Source organism: Phasianus colchicus, chromosome 5 (assembly GCF_987193195.1).
Source record: "Phasianus colchicus chromosome 5, bPhaCol1.hap1.1, whole genome shotgun sequence".
NCBI lineage: Eukaryota > Metazoa > Chordata > Aves > Galliformes > Phasianidae > Phasianus > Phasianus colchicus.
Window position 1 is genome coordinate 56141333 of NC_143440.1, and position 17172 is coordinate 56158504.

Below are 17172 nucleotides of genomic sequence, written 5' to 3' on the forward strand. Positions count from 1 at the left end.
ACTCTGTTTTTTTATAAGGAATACCACTGAATTAAGGAGTCAAAGGTGGAACTGTACAAGGGAAAGCAAAAGCCCTTTATTTCTCCAAAATGACACCGAGTAACAGATCCTGCCAGTTAACCGGGGTATACATGAAGGCTTGGCTGAAAGCAAGCTCATTAAGCTGGCTGGTTCGTTAAGCGCCAATCAAAACAGGCAGTGCTCTGATCGTTGCACAAGGGGCTGGGAAGCAAACACAGCACTCACTTAAACTGGTGATAACCAAGGAAAATCCTTCCATCTCACCCTCCCCCCTCCCCCCCCCCCCCCGGTGCAGCATCCACCCCCAATATTTTTTATGATTTACTTACACAAGCAGCATGACAGATAACTTGGAGGAAATCAGATGCTTAATGATTAAGCGACACTTAGGCAGTGCTCAGAAAGATAAATACGCCCTTTGGAAACCCTGCAACAAAAACAGAAGGTATAAACAGACAGTAACTAATTATTCTGATTAAATCTTGGAAGACCTGAAATAACCGACCCAGCCAGACTGCAGCTGAACAAAGCCAATGTGTGCCCAGGCTGCTCACAAAAATAAGTCACACCCTTTCCAAAGGAATTCACCAGAATAAACGCAAGTGTTTTTGTTTGTATGTGTGTTTCTTGAAGTCCACGCCGATAGGAAACCTCTACAGTACCCTGGAGGGATCCACCACCATCAGCTAAAATTAGACATCAATGAAAGCAAAGCAGGTAAACAAAGCAGTTGCTCCAATGCGTGCTTGCACAATGACACTCCCACTACTCGCTTTGGAGTGGCACACTGGGCTTTTTATCCCCTAAAGGTCACCGAAACTGAAAACAGAGCTTTTCTGAATTAAAAGAAATTAAAGCGTAATAACTGGGGTGAGTTGCTGGGGAAAAGGGAGGGGGTGGGAGTTCCGTCTTGCTGCCTGGATGGGATGTGGTGTGATGAGATACGATGGGATGCTCAATGCAACGGGGAGAAGAAGCAGTACATCCCACCAGCAGCTCCTCTGCCACCATGGGCCTGATTTGTCCTGGTCCCAGGTGCTGGGAGCCTCTGCTACAGCAGATACTGCACCCAGAACAAGGCAAGGGGATGCTCACAGCAGATGTTGCTCTGCTCTCCTCGCCTTGGTGGAAAAACATCGCTTTCTTCCCCCCTTCCTCTCTGCCCTCTTCCTACCGCATTAAATACCAGCAGACCTCAGGGGAATATTTAATCTCAAACCTCAGTAATCAATCAGTTCACCCTAACGCATGAGAAAGAGTCACAGCAGTAAGCATCAAATCCCATTTCTACCCAGCAATAGCACGTTTTAATTACGCACATAAAATGAGCCTTTTAACATAAATCCCAATCAGATCTCCCCCAGCCTGGGGTTGGTGGGTGGGGAGGGACACGGTGCTAGGGGAAGAACACGGGGACAGGGGGAGGAAGGGGAGGAGAAACCACTGTGGCATTTATTTGAAATGACAATTTCATAGGGCCACTCTGGTTTGCAGGGGGCACAGTAATGCTTCGCCCCTACCCAGCACCGCTGGGCCACGTCCCAAGTGACACCGCTCACAAACAGTGATGTGAAGCACACATCTATTTTAAATATAAACACACACACAGACTTTTCTAATACGGAGGAACAAAAGAGGGGACGTCCTGCTGAAACATCGTGTGTCGCTCAGCTGCTCTCTGCAGCAACCAAGGAAATCAGAACCAGAGCCCATGCGCACACCCGTTCGCCACGGTGAGTTTTGGCTCTGGGAACATCTCTGGATCCCAAACAGCAGTGCCAAGGAGCTCAAACCACCACGAGGACAGAGCAGAAGACACCTCCTTGGGGATCTTGGAGGTCTTTTCCAACCTTAGTGATTCCACAGTTCTAGCTGCTGCTCCATCCCTGCTGGATCACAATGCTCAAATAACACCAAACAAGCTCAGGTTTGGAGATGGCGGTGTTATCTTTGACTTCTTCACATGTAGCAAAGCTGTGTTTTCAAACCCTCTTTTTCCAGGCAGGTCCCATATGGCAGGCTCCTTATGCAAACACGCACATATCGCTTTCAAAAGACGCACACTCCCCAATTTGCAGGAGTGGTTTTCGGAAGGGGATGTGGTGTGGTGCAACAGGAATTTTCCAATTCCTCCCAACAGGAAATGCCAAGTTGAGATCCGAAAGTCAGATTTACCTGTAACTGAGATTCCTGCTCCCAGTTCCCTTCAAAAAGCAACCGCTCCCTCCCCCCTTTATTTTTGGCATCAGTTTCCCTGAGACTTGTAACATCAGGAATTGCTTGGCATGGGGACAAATTCCTCAAGCTCCACACGCATACCTAGAACAGCTATTTCGTCCTGAAGAGCAGGGCTTTGCAGGGCTGTTTGGGATGGAGATGCTCAGTATCTAGAGCAAAGCAAACCTCCCAGGCACAGAAGCAAGGATGGATTTATTGATTCGTGGAAAACGTCCTTATGAATTATTTCATTCAGATCAACAGGACAAAACAAAATGAGGGCTATCTAACAGCGGCACTGCGAGAGCTTCAGTCCCAATTTTAGTCCACTCCTGCAGGGGAAAACATGCTTTAAAACAAGACGTTACTATCAGGGCTCAGTGGGCAGCCAGGCTGGACCCAGGAATCGACATGAGGAGGAGGCAGAGGCAGCAAGGTGAAGCTGCCTTTTGTAGGAGTGAGCACAGCTTATTAAGACTCAAATTGCTGCCCATGACTTCAAATCACCTTCTGGAACCATTTACCAAGCTCCCTATTTTCAGATCATCTGCCAGTTTTTAAATCAGCATCCATTTGAGATCTATTTTTGAAACAAGCAGCAAAAAGGGGAAGGAATGATGGATGTCACCCTGCAGGATCGTACCTCCACAAGTGTTGTAGGAAAACCTCTTCCTCTAAGAAATTCCCCTGCTGGGGATATTAAAATTGCAATTTAACCCAGAGCAGTGAACTCAGCAGTGAAGCATCCTGCATGCACGGGAGACCAGTGCTGAGATGTCCACACCATCCTGCCCACATGCCAGCCAGCACGAGATGACAAGGGCATGGAGACAGCCCTCCATCTCGTGGCACCTTAGCCACAAGCTTCTCTACTCTCGAGGCACCTGCAAGGCACAAACCATGCTGCACTCGGAAGGCTGTCCTCTGGTTCTCTTAACTAACACACACAACCAAAGAACTCAAGGAACTGCCTTGCAAAAGAAAGCCCATCTCCTTGCTTATATCTAAAATTTACCTCCCTTACCTGTATGTGAGCCAAGTCAAGGGTAACACCCTCCCCTCCATTCAGGTCACCAGCTGGTTCATGTAAGTACCACAACATACGTATATTTCTTCTATTTGTATACGTATCTATTCCTTATATCATCCCACGTTGCTCAAGGGCCAGCATTTGTGCAGATAAGGGCTGGCTCTGGCTACCCAAGGATAAGCATGGTCACAGACTGCAGATAACAAATGGCAAACTGCACTGCAAAGAAAAGCATCAACACACAGCAAGTATGGGCACAAATCACACACAGCACTCTCAATGGCCTCCATCTCACAGTGCAGCTTTGGCACAAGTTGCCCAGAGGGCTGGTGGGTGCCCCATCCCTGCAGACACCCAAGGTCAGGCTGGACAGGGCTCTGAGCACCTGATGGAGCTGTGGGTGTCCCTGTTCATTGCAGGGGGGTTGGACCAGATGGTCTTTAAGGGTCCCTTCCAACTCAAACAATTCTGTGATTCTCTGATCACAGATCCTGAAGCTATTGTTTCATTACAGCTCTCCTGATGAGCGGTTTTCTTGGCTATTCTGAAGGCTGCAACAGCTTATGGTTGTGCTACAAGATCAATCCTTCTAAAACCCACCTCACTCAAAGCCAGAGGTGGCCTTGCAGCAACCATCCCACATCTTGGTGGCCAGCACAGGCCAGACATGGGCTAACAGGAGGCAATAATACAGGAGTTGGCCATGGGGTGCCCTGACCCTTGTATGGGCATGAGGCCTTACTCCTGGATTGGTTTGGAGCTGCATTTGCCTGTTTTGCATAACCAAAATTGAAGCTAGCCTCAGTAACCACGCCTTCAAGGGTATATTTAACTGAAATGGAAGACAAAGTTTGGGTCAGCAGCAGCTTAGCACTCAGCCTGGTTACACCACGAGCTCACGTCCAATAGCAACCATATCCTACACAAGTGTTCCTTTATAGCTCTGCAATTCTGGCCCTAGGAGGAGGGAGAGAAAAGTTCCCGCAAAGCTTTGGAAGGGGAAACGCACGAGGAGATGGTGAAGTTGGCCCAATGGGTTCTCCACACCTCAGGAATGGCACAGCCTCACAAGGGTTTGTGCCACCCTTCTGGATGCTGGGATGAAGGACATTGACCTCCACAGCTCTTCAGCTCTGAGGAAGAAAGAGTAGGGGGGCAGGACAGCAGGATAACACACAAACAAGGCTGAAGACAGGCTTATTTTTACATCTTCCTCCCAGGAAACCACATCACCTGTCACATCACATCATGTCACCATGCAGCACCTGCAAGGTCCCACCTCATGCCCTATCAGACAACACTTAAGAAACAAAACCACCATACATCTTACACTTTATGTTGTTTTTTTTTTTTTCCATGAGGTTTTTGGGTTTGGTCACACTGAGAGTGCCTCACCAAAGAGGATGGCTGTCCCATCACTGAGACAATTGTTCTCTTCAATATGGTGCCAGGGGCTTCGGTATGCTGGGCTGGTGATGTGGTTGGGTGGCAATAAGGAGGGTTGTGATAGGGAAAAATTAAAGGGAGCACAGTTAACACAAAGTTTTAGTTCCCTTCTTCCCTCTGGGCAGTGCTTCTTACTGTTTGAGCACATCAGAGAAACCCGGTGGTCACCAGAGAAGATACTGGGTTTCACACTGCTTCTCTGCAGTTGCTTTACAAATAAACAAAGAAAGAATGAATGTCTGCACCCTGAAAACACCCCACAGCCCTTCATCCAAGCAGAGTACAAATCCAGCTGCTCCACAATCTTATCTCAACACAGAAACAGCCTGGAATGAGACACAAGGGTTCCCTGAAGGCACGGTTTATTAAAGGCATCTTTATTTAGCCAGTTTTCTTCAAAAACAATGCACTGAAGTGCCATTCCCAGCCGAGTTTCCACTGCAGCAGCTTAGGTAAACCCAATGGAGGCAGGGCTGCAGGGAGACACGTCAGCTGCCACCCATAACTGGAAAGCCAGTGTGATTCTTCCCAGGCTAAAAAAAAAGCAACGCTGGGACCAGGGAGCACCAAAACACCTGCAGGGACCTGAAGGCAGCAGAGCCTCGTCATCACTCAGAGTGAGTGACACAGAGAGACTCATGGAAAGCTTCCTATTTATTCACACACATCTGCCCCTGCACTGCATCCCCTACCACCAGGCTCCGCACGCCCGGAGCCAGACGTACTTCACGCCAGGTTTCGACAAGCAGAGCTACAAAAGCACGGAACAAAGAGGCACCGGTTTGCACACATCCCCGGGAACTTCCCTGCAACCAACGCTTTTTGTTTATCCAACACGCGATCTCTACACGTTCAGCTATTTTAATCCCACCCGCTATTAATGGATGTAAAAGGCGGTTGGGTAAGATGTTCAACAAAAATCTCATTTAGAGATCAAGACAAGCTTAATTGGTTTCTAGCCAGACCTGCACAAAGATGGGTTACTCCACAAATACAGTTGCTAATCTGCGCATTATACTCCATAAGCCCCCACTGACAAAGAAAAAGGGGGGAAAAAAAAAGACAAGATGCACAAAGGAATGCGGGATTTGGGGCACTACTTCTAACAAGGAGCAAATTAGAAGCTATGAATTCCGCAGGAACAGGGGCTTTGCTCTCCATTGAAGCAAAGGAATAACCAAGTAGTAAACAAGACAACAAATAAAGACATAACGCAGCGTTCTCCTTCTTGCTGCACACACCAGCACCATCCATTTCAGTTTCTTGAAGAGCGTTTCCAGGCGCTATTGTTTCTGCAGGTCTGCAGTAGCAAAGGGAAAAGCAGCTGAGGACACGTCATTTCAAGAGCAACGGAGGCAAAAGAACGAAGAACCTTGTGATTAAAAGGCACAGGACTGAAACCCCGGAGAGCTGAATTCACTTCCTAACCCCGCTGCAAAAAAAAAAAAAAAAAAAAAAAATTAAAAAAAAGCAGGTTTCCTGTGTGATCACATCCTCGATGATTTATTCAAGTATCTAGTGTTGAAAACCAAGAGAAGGGGGGGAAAGGAAGCGGGAGGAGGAAGGGGAAGAGTCGATCCCATGGGCTTTCAGTAGGCTTGGGGTGAGCCGAGCAGCATTGGCAGCAGTGCAGGTAGCAAAGCGCTGAAAGGATCTGTGCTGAAAGCCTTCCCTTGTGCAGCAGCCCAGCATAGGAGACCTGTTTGTTTTTTGGGATCCTGGCCAGTTCTGCTGGGTGGGCAGAGCTGTACCCAAGGCAGACAGGAGGTCACAACGCCGCAGTGTACTGGGGTCTGGCACCCACCAGGAAGGTGTTTGCAGGCTTTTTCTCCCCTTGGAAAAAATGAGCACCCATTTTTCCATAGATCCATCTCCCTGCTCACGACAGCTCATCGCCACAGCCAAAGCTCAGCCCTTCGGGTCCCCAGCACCCCAATTGCTCCACACCCCATGGCATAGGGATTGCAGACCCCACAGATGCATTATCTCTCACCAAGGTCACGGTGAAACAAAACAGAAACAGAACAAGAGGCAACCAAGTTACATGGGTTAAGGCCCTCTGTCCTCTTCTTCTCACGATGAAACCTGTCAGGCTGTAGGATGGCTTCAAAAACAGGCAGACTGTATTCATGGACCCCACAGTTTCTTGCCTGTACAATCCACAGTGCAGCCGACAGCACGTTGCTGCAGCCTGAACTATCACCATGATAAGAAATGTCAGAACATTGACCTCAGCGAGCAGAAGAGCAGCACTCAGTACAAAAGTAAACGTGAGAAAACCACGAGCGTAAAGTCTCCAACTCCAGAACCCAAAGTAAACTGTCTGTAGGAATAAGGACATTTAGCACGCTCCAAAAATTTTCCTTGACATCTTTTTTGCTCTGTGTGATGGGTAGAGACTTCCCAGGGCTCCAGAGCCAGCGGCGATTTCACGTGCGATGTGCCAGACAGCGGTCTCCACAGGAGATAAAAGGAGCTGTAGTCTGAAAATGGAACTGAGGTGTCCCCAGAGAGCCTCCAGCCGCTCTGCAGGATGCGTCCATAACAAGGGGGTGGTGAGGAAGGAGCGCAGTGTCAGCTCTCCCAGCCAACCTCCTGCAGCCATGGAGTTTCACTAAGCAAACGAGTGACGTACAGCTGTCAGGACAGGGGTCGGAAGCACCGCCTCTTGTAAACAGGGTTGCTCAGGAGGATTACAGCAGTTCAAACAGTCCTTGGTGTGACTTACCGGAGTGGATTTGCAAGTTCAGCTTTTCTGCTGCCCAGCTGGCACTGCCAAGCATCATACGGAATCATGCCTTGAGAGCCTGGCCCCATCAACTCCTCCATGCACAAGAAGGGATGGCAATGGGAGAAGCCCCAAAGCCAGCTGCAAAACCCAAGTCCAGCCAACCTCAAGCAGCACAGGGGCACAGCAGCCAGATGCCAAGGGGCCAACCCCACAGGGCAGCTGGAATCACCAAATATCCAAAGGGCTCTCAGCAGGGAAAGAGCTTTACACAAACAGCTTCACAGCCACTTATAGGCATCCTTGAAGGAAACAGCTGCACCGGACCTCAGCTACCACAGCTCTCCGGGACGGCACGCAAGAGTCCACAGCTTGGTTCACTTAGAAGATGCTGAAGCCAAGCAAGGAGAAGGCATCCAGAAAAAGTTAAAAAGCACATGGCCATGCTGCATTAGGAGTTCAGTTCATAGTGTTGCTTTGGGGTACAGAAAACTGACTCCTGCACCCCCTCATGATCTCATGCTGCAGCTTTTTAGGACAAGCACTGTCCCACCCTCCTGGCCCAAGCAGTACAAAGATGGGTGCAGAGCACAGCCCCAAAGCTCCAGCAGTGCCAGCTCCCCAGACCCGAGGCGTGCAGCCAAGCGAGGTTGTAGTTTTGCTGCACTCCAAGAAGTGTGTGGGCATTTTTCCTGCTTGTTGACAGCTCACTCCCTAAAGCTCAGCACTGCTGATGCTCCATGTGCCCACAAGGCCTCCCTTGGGCCAGCAATCCCATCTCCTCTAATGCAGTGAAAGAATCCACCCTCTACCAGTGACTTCCCCAAAACTGTCAAACGTAGCTCAGCTTTGCATATTGGTAGGAAAGCCAGCTGCTAATATTCCATGCAAAACCCCCTGACATCAGCCTGTGAGCAGCTCAGCCCTGGCAGATGTACCCAAACCCAACCCACGCTGTGAGAAGAGGACAGGAAAGTGGCAGAGGGAGCACACAGAGGTCCCACCATGCTGTGCACATCCCCAAGGGTGAGCATACGTCTAAGGAGTTAATTGGGTCTTTCTGCTCTCTTCATGTCACCGCTATGCATGTACATACACACATGGGTTTTGAGCTTTGCATGACAAATTTCCAGCTGGGGCTTTGCCAGTGCAATGAGGAACAAGGAATCCCAGTCTGGAACATCCCAAGCCCTGGGGAATGGGTGGCTTGGGCCAGCTCTTGCAGATGAATCTGATGGTAAGATGTCAGCCTGAGAGCTCAGGAGCAGCTCCTGCACCGAGGCACTCCTGCTGCTCTCCCACTGTGCCCTTTGAGCACTATTTCATTCACCCTCTTGTAAAAATGCCTGAACTTGACCAGAGCAGCCCAAAGAGGTACAGCCCGGGCTTTTGGGTGGTGAAACCTTGCACACACATGAAGACATGATTCAGGTGAGCAGCACGTAGCTGGGAGTGCATAGCTGAGCAACGCTCGCCAAAGGAATGCAGGAGGAGCAACATGAAGCCACTTGTCTGGCACAGCGAGGAGCCCTGCAGGAGACACGCACAGCCCTGGCGCTCAGTAGGACACTGCTGTTTGGTGAGGACAGGCTCAGGGAGACAGAGATGCGTCCAACCAACAACTCTCACCCCTTGTTCAGCATTTTATGGATGCACTACTGTATGTCCTCAGTGCCAAGATGGGAAAGGTTCAGACTGAGAGCTCCAAAACGACTTAAAACCATCCAGATGGCAGCAAACCAACCAAGCCAGCCTTCAGGAAGATACAAATGAGCACCAGAACTGAGCTCCGATGGGCTAACTAATGCTTGCCACCAGCTCTGTCATGGTGACAGACCTGTGGCAAGGTCCACGCCATTCCACCTCCAGCAGCAATGTTTTGCACTGACTGTCAACGCAACTCAGTCAAAAGGCAGTAATTTATGAGTAACTGAGTGACTCACAACAGTGACTCATCACTGAGCACCACCAGGTTGGGCCACCCCATCCACTTTGCTGATATGGGAAGTGACTTTCTGGTGCAGGTGCTCCCAGCAGCACAGAGCTCTTCCATTTTGCAAATTGGGAACAAAAGGTGGAGGCTGGGGGCCCAGCATTGGAGGAAACATTAACAAAATATGGCGATGGGTGATTCATGTGGGATGGGGCATCGCAGAGGACAACCCCACCTGGCTTCACCAGTAGGAACACACTCATAATGTTGTGCATTATTTTGCTTTGCTGCAATTTCAGGAGCTGGTTTTCAGGCCACACCGCTCACAGAACAAATCCTGTCAGCTCACATCACCAAAGTCTCCACTCAACCAACTAGGTAACTATCGGGTGCAAGCTGCTCCTCATCCCCACCTCCTTTGCTTTTGTTTTTTTGTTTTTTATTTCCTCAGAGGCCACACAAAGATTTGAAAGTTTTATGACTCACTGAGCTGACATTTTCCACGCCACCCCAGAACTTCTGGTTCTTCAACATATTCCAAAAGGCTGCAACACACAGGGACAGGAGGGACGGAGCACAGCTCATCTCCCAATGGGACAGGGGTAAGGCAGCACCAGCACAGCTTCCTTCCCAGCCCGGCTCAGACAGAGGGCAGCAGGGGAAAAAAAAAAAACCACAAGGGTAAATCACAGCAGGCTACAAACTTTCTATTTCCAACTTCCTACTTAATGCAAGAAATAAGTCATTTGGGGCTGACGTGCAGAGCAGAGCTCATGCAATATGCAAAAAAGCCACTGCTGGCACATGGAACTGCTTTCCAAACCTTCATTAGTTGTTTCTCCCATCCTCTAGTATGGGAAGCATGTAGAGTAAGTAATCTACACGCTAAGCCATATAGATTTAACCAATGCAGAAGTTAGGGTCAGGCGCTCAGTATTTCTCCTCTAACTTTCAGGTCTTCATTCAGATCAGCTCTTTCTCAGCACAGCGCCGATGTTTGTCTTTGTGGAGAGGTGAAAAGTACACATATTGTTATCTCAAAGAGAGGAAAAAGAAATCAATACCGACACAATTTGAATTTTACAGCACTCCGCTATCACAACTTGCAACAGAACAGCTGTCCCAGCAGGTCGATGCAAGCTTAGTAGGACAGCAAGATTTTTTGCCCCTTTTTTAAAGAATTGCTGATAGAAAGATATGCATTTAAAACAAAAAGAAAATGCAGGCTGAAGCACCAACGATGAACCCCACTCAATTACAGCACAAGCTTGCCCTGCTCTGCACGGCCTCACCACTCAATCTGCAGCAGCCTTCCGAAGCCAACTTGAGATATTTGATTACCAGCATCGAGTCAGAAACTGAAGCACCCAACAAAATCCTCGTTTGTGAGAGAAGCCTGCAGAAATCCCGTTGAGCAGGCTTTGGCAATCTCCGAAGCTGACAGCTGGATGCCCTTGCTTATCTACTGCTGAAGCACGCACAAAAAGCCCCGAATGCTTGCAGTGCCGCGCGAGCCTTGCAGGCAGCCCCGCCAGGCTCTTAAAAAGACCCATATAAATAGCAAGCCACATTTATTAATACTTCAGAGATAAAAGCAGCCGTGCAGCAGCAGCTCGGCACGTATCAGCACAGAAGACCACCCGCCCTATGTGGTGCGTCCGCCTGCATCACCAGCAGCTACCTTTGGGTTGTAAATGCTGTAGGTATGTTGCTTTTTGTGCTGCTATAAACCCAGCAAGTGCAAGGGCTGCTCCCTTAGAATCATAGAATTATTCAGGTTGGAAAAGAACTGTGAGGTTCCACCCCCACCATGCCCACTAACCATGTCTCTCAGTGCCACATCACTGTGATTGCTGAGCATCTCCAAGGACAGCGATCCCACCACCTCCCTGGGCAGCCTAAGTTCAGGTGGGATCCCCCAAAACAACTCTTTTAAAAAGAAAGCTGATGGCTTTAGCTGGTTAGCTACAGGCGTTGTTGCACTGACATTTGCCTGGCTCGCTGCTGCCTGCCCCTCGCCCTAGATTTCAGTGGCACTGAGGCTGGCAGAGAAGCAGTGCCAGTGGTGGAGGCGTGGAGACCATGGAATGGAATGAGGGGACCTGGGGACAGCAGGTACATGACACCCACAAAGGAGCGTATGACGCAGCTCAGGAGGAGACGGGCGAGAAGCCAAAACAAAGAACAGAAGCAGGAGGAGATAACCATGACCTGGTCCTCACGGCCATCCCATCTACAGAGCCCTTCCTGCTACCTCCCAAAAACAAAGGGTCAGATAAGGCGCTGGCTCAGGTCAGGACTGATCCGACTCCACTTCCAGCCCAGGGCAGCAGATTTGGTGCTACTCTTACACCTCATCCATCTTGTTTGCCAGCTCGGGGCGGAGGCCAGGCAGCGAGGCAGCCAGCCTCAAACACCACAGGGCTGCACGCAGTGACCCAGCTGGAGGAGGATGAGGAGGAAGAGGAGGAGGATGAAGAGGAGGAAGCCTCCCTGTTTCCTGCTGCCTTGCAGTCTCACCTTGCTCCATCAGGGATCCTGGACTTTGGCTCTTGCTCCCTGTGCACAGGAGACTGTAGGCCACGCTGGGCCAGTCCCAAGGACCTGAGTCACTCATTAACCAAGGGGATGTCAGTGGGGAAAGGAGACCAATGGCAAAGGGGCCTGCAGGACCTTCTGCTACTCCAAACAGGGGACACCGAGTGCTTCAGGATGCCCATGGCTGGGCTGAGGGAGGAAAATGAGGCGGTGTCACGGCTCACAGAGGTGGCCTCAGCAGGGAACACCGCTGGGTTCTATGTGCAGTATCAAGACCAGCCTCTAGAGAGGAAAAAAAGCCTCATCCGTGCAGCAGAAAGAAGCCGGCTGGTGGCATGGCACTGAGATCTGCAGCACCCGGCCCGGATGAACCCAGCAGGGCTCCGGCACCTTCCCACCACCACCTCTACGTCCCGTAGCATTGGGGCAGGCACACGCTGCTCGGCTTTAGCCAGGAGGGCTCCGGTTTGGCTTCGCCTTCAATTAACCTTGACGCAAAAGAGATGCAAAAAAGCCCCTTCCACACGAGCGTGCAAAGCAGCACAGCCGCCTGCGAGCAGCGCGGCTCCCACGGGTGGAACCCGATGCAGCCGGCTGTCCCACGGGGATGGCAGCGAGGGCATCGTCCTCATCCACCGCTCCACCGACCCCGTTCTTCCAAATCCTCCACCCGCTAAAAACGCCGCCAGAGCCAACCTGCTGCTCCACGGCCGGTGCCGGAGCCCCAAAGCCCCACCCCGCCCTCCGACACGGCCATTCCCACCACGAGACACCCCGCATCCCCGCTCGCACATCGCGGCGCGGCCGTTTTTACCCCGCCGCAGCCCGGCACCGCGGGGCAGGGACCCCCAGCGCTCCCATCCCCCACCGCGGGCGCGGGGCTCGCCCCCCGCCGGGCTCCGTCCAACCGAACGGGGCGGCGTTGCCATGGCGAAGGCAGCGCCGCATCCCGCGGCCCCCCGCCCCGCTCCCGCCGCCGCGGCCCCGCCCGAGCCCCGCCGCCCGCAGCCCCGCAGCGCCGACGCGGGACCCCGCACCCGGCGCGCCTCAGGGGGAGGGCCGGGAGGTTACGGCCGGGATAGGCGGGAGGCTCGGCTCCCGCAGAACGGACAAAGCGACCCCGACGCCCCGCCGAGCGGCACGACGCGGCTCACTCACCGAGCGGACCAGAACCCGGACCCGGTACCTGCCGGCGCTGCGCGGAGCGGAGCCCGCCCGGCCCCTGCCCACAATGGGCCGCGGCCGCCCCGCCCCGCCCCGCTCCACCGCCCCGCCCCGCCCCGCGCAATGACGTCACGCGGCCGCGCCCCCCCCGGCCCGGAGCCGCCGGGAGTTGTAGTGCGTGGGGCGGGCGGGGGCGGCCGTGGGGTGAAAGCCGGGCGGGGAGGGGCTCGGAAGGGGTGGTGGGAGAAATGCCTTCACTGCGAGGGTAGTCAAACCCCACAACGGGATATTCTGTTCCATCCCATCCCATTTTATCCCATTCCATCCTATCTTATCCCATCTCATTCCATCCTATCTCATTTCATCCAATTCTATTACACTCTGCTCCATCTCATACCATCCCATTCTATTTCATGCCATCCCATCCCACTCTGTTCCATCCCATCCCATCCCATCCCATCCCATCCCATCCCATCCCATCCCATCCCATTTCATCCAATTCTATCCCATCCTTTTCCATCCCATCCCATCCCTTCCCATCCCATCCAATTCTATCCCATTCTGTTCCATCCCATACCATCCCACTCTATTCCACTCCACTTCATCTTATCCCATGCCATCCCACTCTGTTCCATCCCATCCTGTTTCATCTCATTCAGCCCCATCCCATTCTATTTCATCCCATCCTATCCTATCCTATCCTATCCCATCCCATCCCATCCCATCCCATCCCATCCCATCCCATCCCATCCCTTCCCACCCCATCCCACCCCATCCCACCCCATCCCACCCCATCCCACTCCATCCCATTGCAGTCCATTCTGTTCCATCCCATCTTGCCCCCACCCCATTCCATCCCTTCTCCTTCCCCACCAGCAGATGAGCACTGCAGATAACATGTCACCAGGCCAGTGACACAGGTGAGGACAGGCACACAAGATCCATACCCCAGCTGCTTTCACAGTGCATGACAACATTCACCCAAGCGGTGCAGATCTGTGCCTGCCAGCTGGAAAGTCATAAATCACTTTTCCAAAGGTTCCTGTTTCCCTGATGGCTGTGCATGGCACTGCCATCACCTCTCTGCAGGACCATGCTGTGCATTCCCACTGCCTTCATGCCAGGGGATTTGCTATCGCTTCTGGTGCAGATCAAAACTCAAGATTGAATTAACAGCGTGTAACATTATAGCTTAAGTAAATATTTCTTTTCTGGATAAGAAGTCAAGCTATTTATATATCATATTATTTTTTTTCTCAGCAACAACCCTTCAGACCAATGGGAAGATCTGAAGGCCACGAGGGACTACAGAGGTTGGTTTCACATGGGCCTTAATAGACATTAAGACAAAGGAAGGGCCAACGAGGGGAATGTACAGGAAGAGCGTAATTAGGGGCTGCCACCAAAGTGTGGAGCAAAATGCTTTTGCCACCAGCAGCTTGCTTTTGCACAGGGCTGCTGCAGGAACCCAAAGTGCTAACATTGATGTGCCTGTTGCAGTGTGCTGGAGCTCTCTGACCTCCAACTCTTGGTGCTAGAGGAATAGGATGTAGCAATTCTAGGGGCATTTTGGGGGAAAGGTGTTGAGATCTATTGGGAGCAGCAAGTCTGATGGTAGTGCTGGGAGGCTGGGTAAACTGAGTGTGTTGGGGAGGAGCCAGCACAGTTTTTGGAGAGGGAAATTATGGCTCACAAAATCTATTGCAATCCTTGGAAGCAGCCAAAGAGCTGAAGGACAGCAGAGATCTGGAAATGGATATAATGCATATGGATTTCCTAAAGACTCCTTCGAAACCCTTCACCCCTCCCTCTTGGAGAGGGTAAAGAGCATGAAAAATTAAGGACAGTAACCAAAAGGAACAGACAGAGGTGAAAGGCACCCAAGGGAGCAGAGTGGAAATCTGTGCAGGATCTGTGCTGCTCCACATCTCCACTCACGTTGGGGACACCTTGGGAAGCTCAGGGAGAAAATGGCAGCTGACATTCAGCAGAGATAGATGTGAGTGATGCACTGTGGGGGAAACAGTCCTAACCTGATGCTCATAACAATGGGCTCTGAGTCACCACCACTTGTGGCAACGGGGTCCTGTGGTTTGGTATAGGCAACCCGGTGAAAGCAGTGATCTCTTTGCTCAGCAGCAGACAAGAAAGCAAATGAGTTAATGAGAAAAGAGGAAAAACGACTACACAAGTTCTTGGTTTGAATAAGATGAACAGTTCTGATCTCTGTTCTCATCACAGAGCTAACAATCGAAGAGAGGGAGCATTTTTCATCTAGGTGACTGGATCAGGCTATTCAATACAACGCTGCAATACCAGCCCAAAGAAGTTATGGAGCTGCAGGCTGCGTAGGCCTGGAAATTTTACTGGAAAACATCCCTGTACCCTTCCCATACCATTTGTTATTCAAGGACCATGATGTTCACCCTGCATGCTATGGACAGGATGCAGGATATGGGGACGGTCCCCAAATCCAGCTCAGCACAGCTTCCTTATGCTCCTGCGTTCACCTTTTTCCTGCACAAAATCAGAGAACTGTAGAATCATTAAGGTTGGAAGAGAGCTCTAAGATCCCCAAGCCAAACCTCAGCCCACCCCCACCATGCCCACTGACCACATCCCTCAGTGCCACATCCCCATGGCTCTCAAACACCTCCAGGGATGGTGACTCCACCACCTCCCTGGGCATCTGTGCCACCACATCATCACTCCTTCTGAGAAGAAATCCTCCCTAATTCTCCCAGTGCCCACCCTTGCCTACCCACCTCCTCCAGGACACACACTACCCACACAGTGCTGGTGGTGGAACACATAGCCAAGGTTTGCCAGCTGTGGGACAGCCAGCACCTGGACATGCTTCCGCATGGCAGCAGCTCTGCCATTTTCCTGTAATTGCCTCCTTGGAGCTTGTTTGGAGGCTGCTTATCAAGCCCCATTGTGTTGCTTTCTTGCTTGTTTTTCCAACAGCTGCCTATTAAATTAAGCTCCTATATTCAGACACGAAGACCAATCAGCAGCTGCCCACAGCCTCGCTGGGTATGTAGGACACATGCAGCAGTGAGGCAGATGAGCATCCAGCCCTCAAAAAGAGACACTGTGAGTCTGGAGGATAACCCTGCAATGCCTGGTAAAAGCAGGGTCTCCGTGCAGGTTGTTCCTTGGGTGCAAAACAGAACGAGGACATTCAGCTGAGGGAAGGAGAGTGAATTCCTTATCCTAAGTATGCGGGAATATAGCTGGTATTGTTTGTACTAACTGTTCACTGAACCTATAAATGTTCTCAGAGCTCATCTGTGTGAGTTCAATACCGTACTGTCCCCAGGGGAGAGCTGTTGTCTGTCTGCACCAGTGAAACTTGGAAGGACACCCTTGGCTCTGTTGGCAGCAGAGGAATGTGGAACCTCCCCCACCATAAAAGTGAAATAGAATCATAGAATCAGAGTCGTTAAAGTTGGAAAAGACCTCCAAGATCCCCAATCCACCCCCACCGTACCCACAGCCCGTGTCCCTCAGAGTCACATCTCCACCATTCTGGAACACCTCCAAACATGGTGACCCCACCACTCGCTGGGCAGCCAACAGCTTACATCCAACCTGAATGGAATGGCCTCCCCTTGCGCAACCTGAGGCCATTTCACCTCACCCTATTGCTGTTACCAGGCAGAAGAGGCTGACTCCCACCCACCACCACCTCCTTTCAGAGAGTCGTAGAGAGCAATAAGGTCTCCCCTGAGCCTCCTCGTCTCCAGACCAAACAATTCCAGAAACAAAATTGGTTTTGGATGAAGAAAAGCCATCTCTCCTCGAGGTTATAGCTTTTCATGTTGTACAGATGACCCACTCAGCAGAATAATCACTGTTCTGGTCCCAGCAGAAGGCTAGCACCAAGCAAGCAAAGCCTTATGGAAAGGTTCCCATCAGCTGCAGCCAGGGCTGGCTTCAGCTCAGAGATAGGAGACTCCACTGTGCTTTGGCTCTCTTTGATCCAAGGCTTTTAGAGAACACAGAAGCCCTTTTGTGGCTTGGTATTGGCATGGGAAGGTACTGCTTGGAGACCTTATCTCCAGCTGCACCAAGGAGATGGCTCAGCCCAGA

The 17172-nt window shown here is 51.3% G+C and overlaps 1 protein-coding gene and 1 long non-coding RNA gene across 4 annotated transcripts in view; one reads left to right on the top strand and one right to left on the bottom strand.

The window, feature by feature from the left end:
* DAAM1 (dishevelled associated activator of morphogenesis 1) overlaps positions 1-13164 on the bottom strand; it is an 82699-nt gene extending 69535 nt beyond the window's left edge. For 2 of the 3 annotated variants that reach the window (XM_090141853.1, XM_031605354.2), the window contains exons 1-2: positions 13072-13164; positions 351-448 (exon numbers count right to left, since the gene is read on the bottom strand). The gene's annotated coding sequence lies outside the window, so the exon portion shown is untranslated. The remainder of the gene's footprint in view (positions 1-350; positions 449-13071) is intronic. The other variant, XM_090141854.1, reaches the window with a different exon arrangement.
* LOC149917948 (uncharacterized) lies at positions 12903-17172 on the top strand. Its single transcript, XR_016467153.1, has 3 exons — positions 12903-13095; positions 14338-14390; positions 15319-17172. It is a non-coding gene; the product is annotated as an uncharacterized LOC149917948 (long non-coding RNA).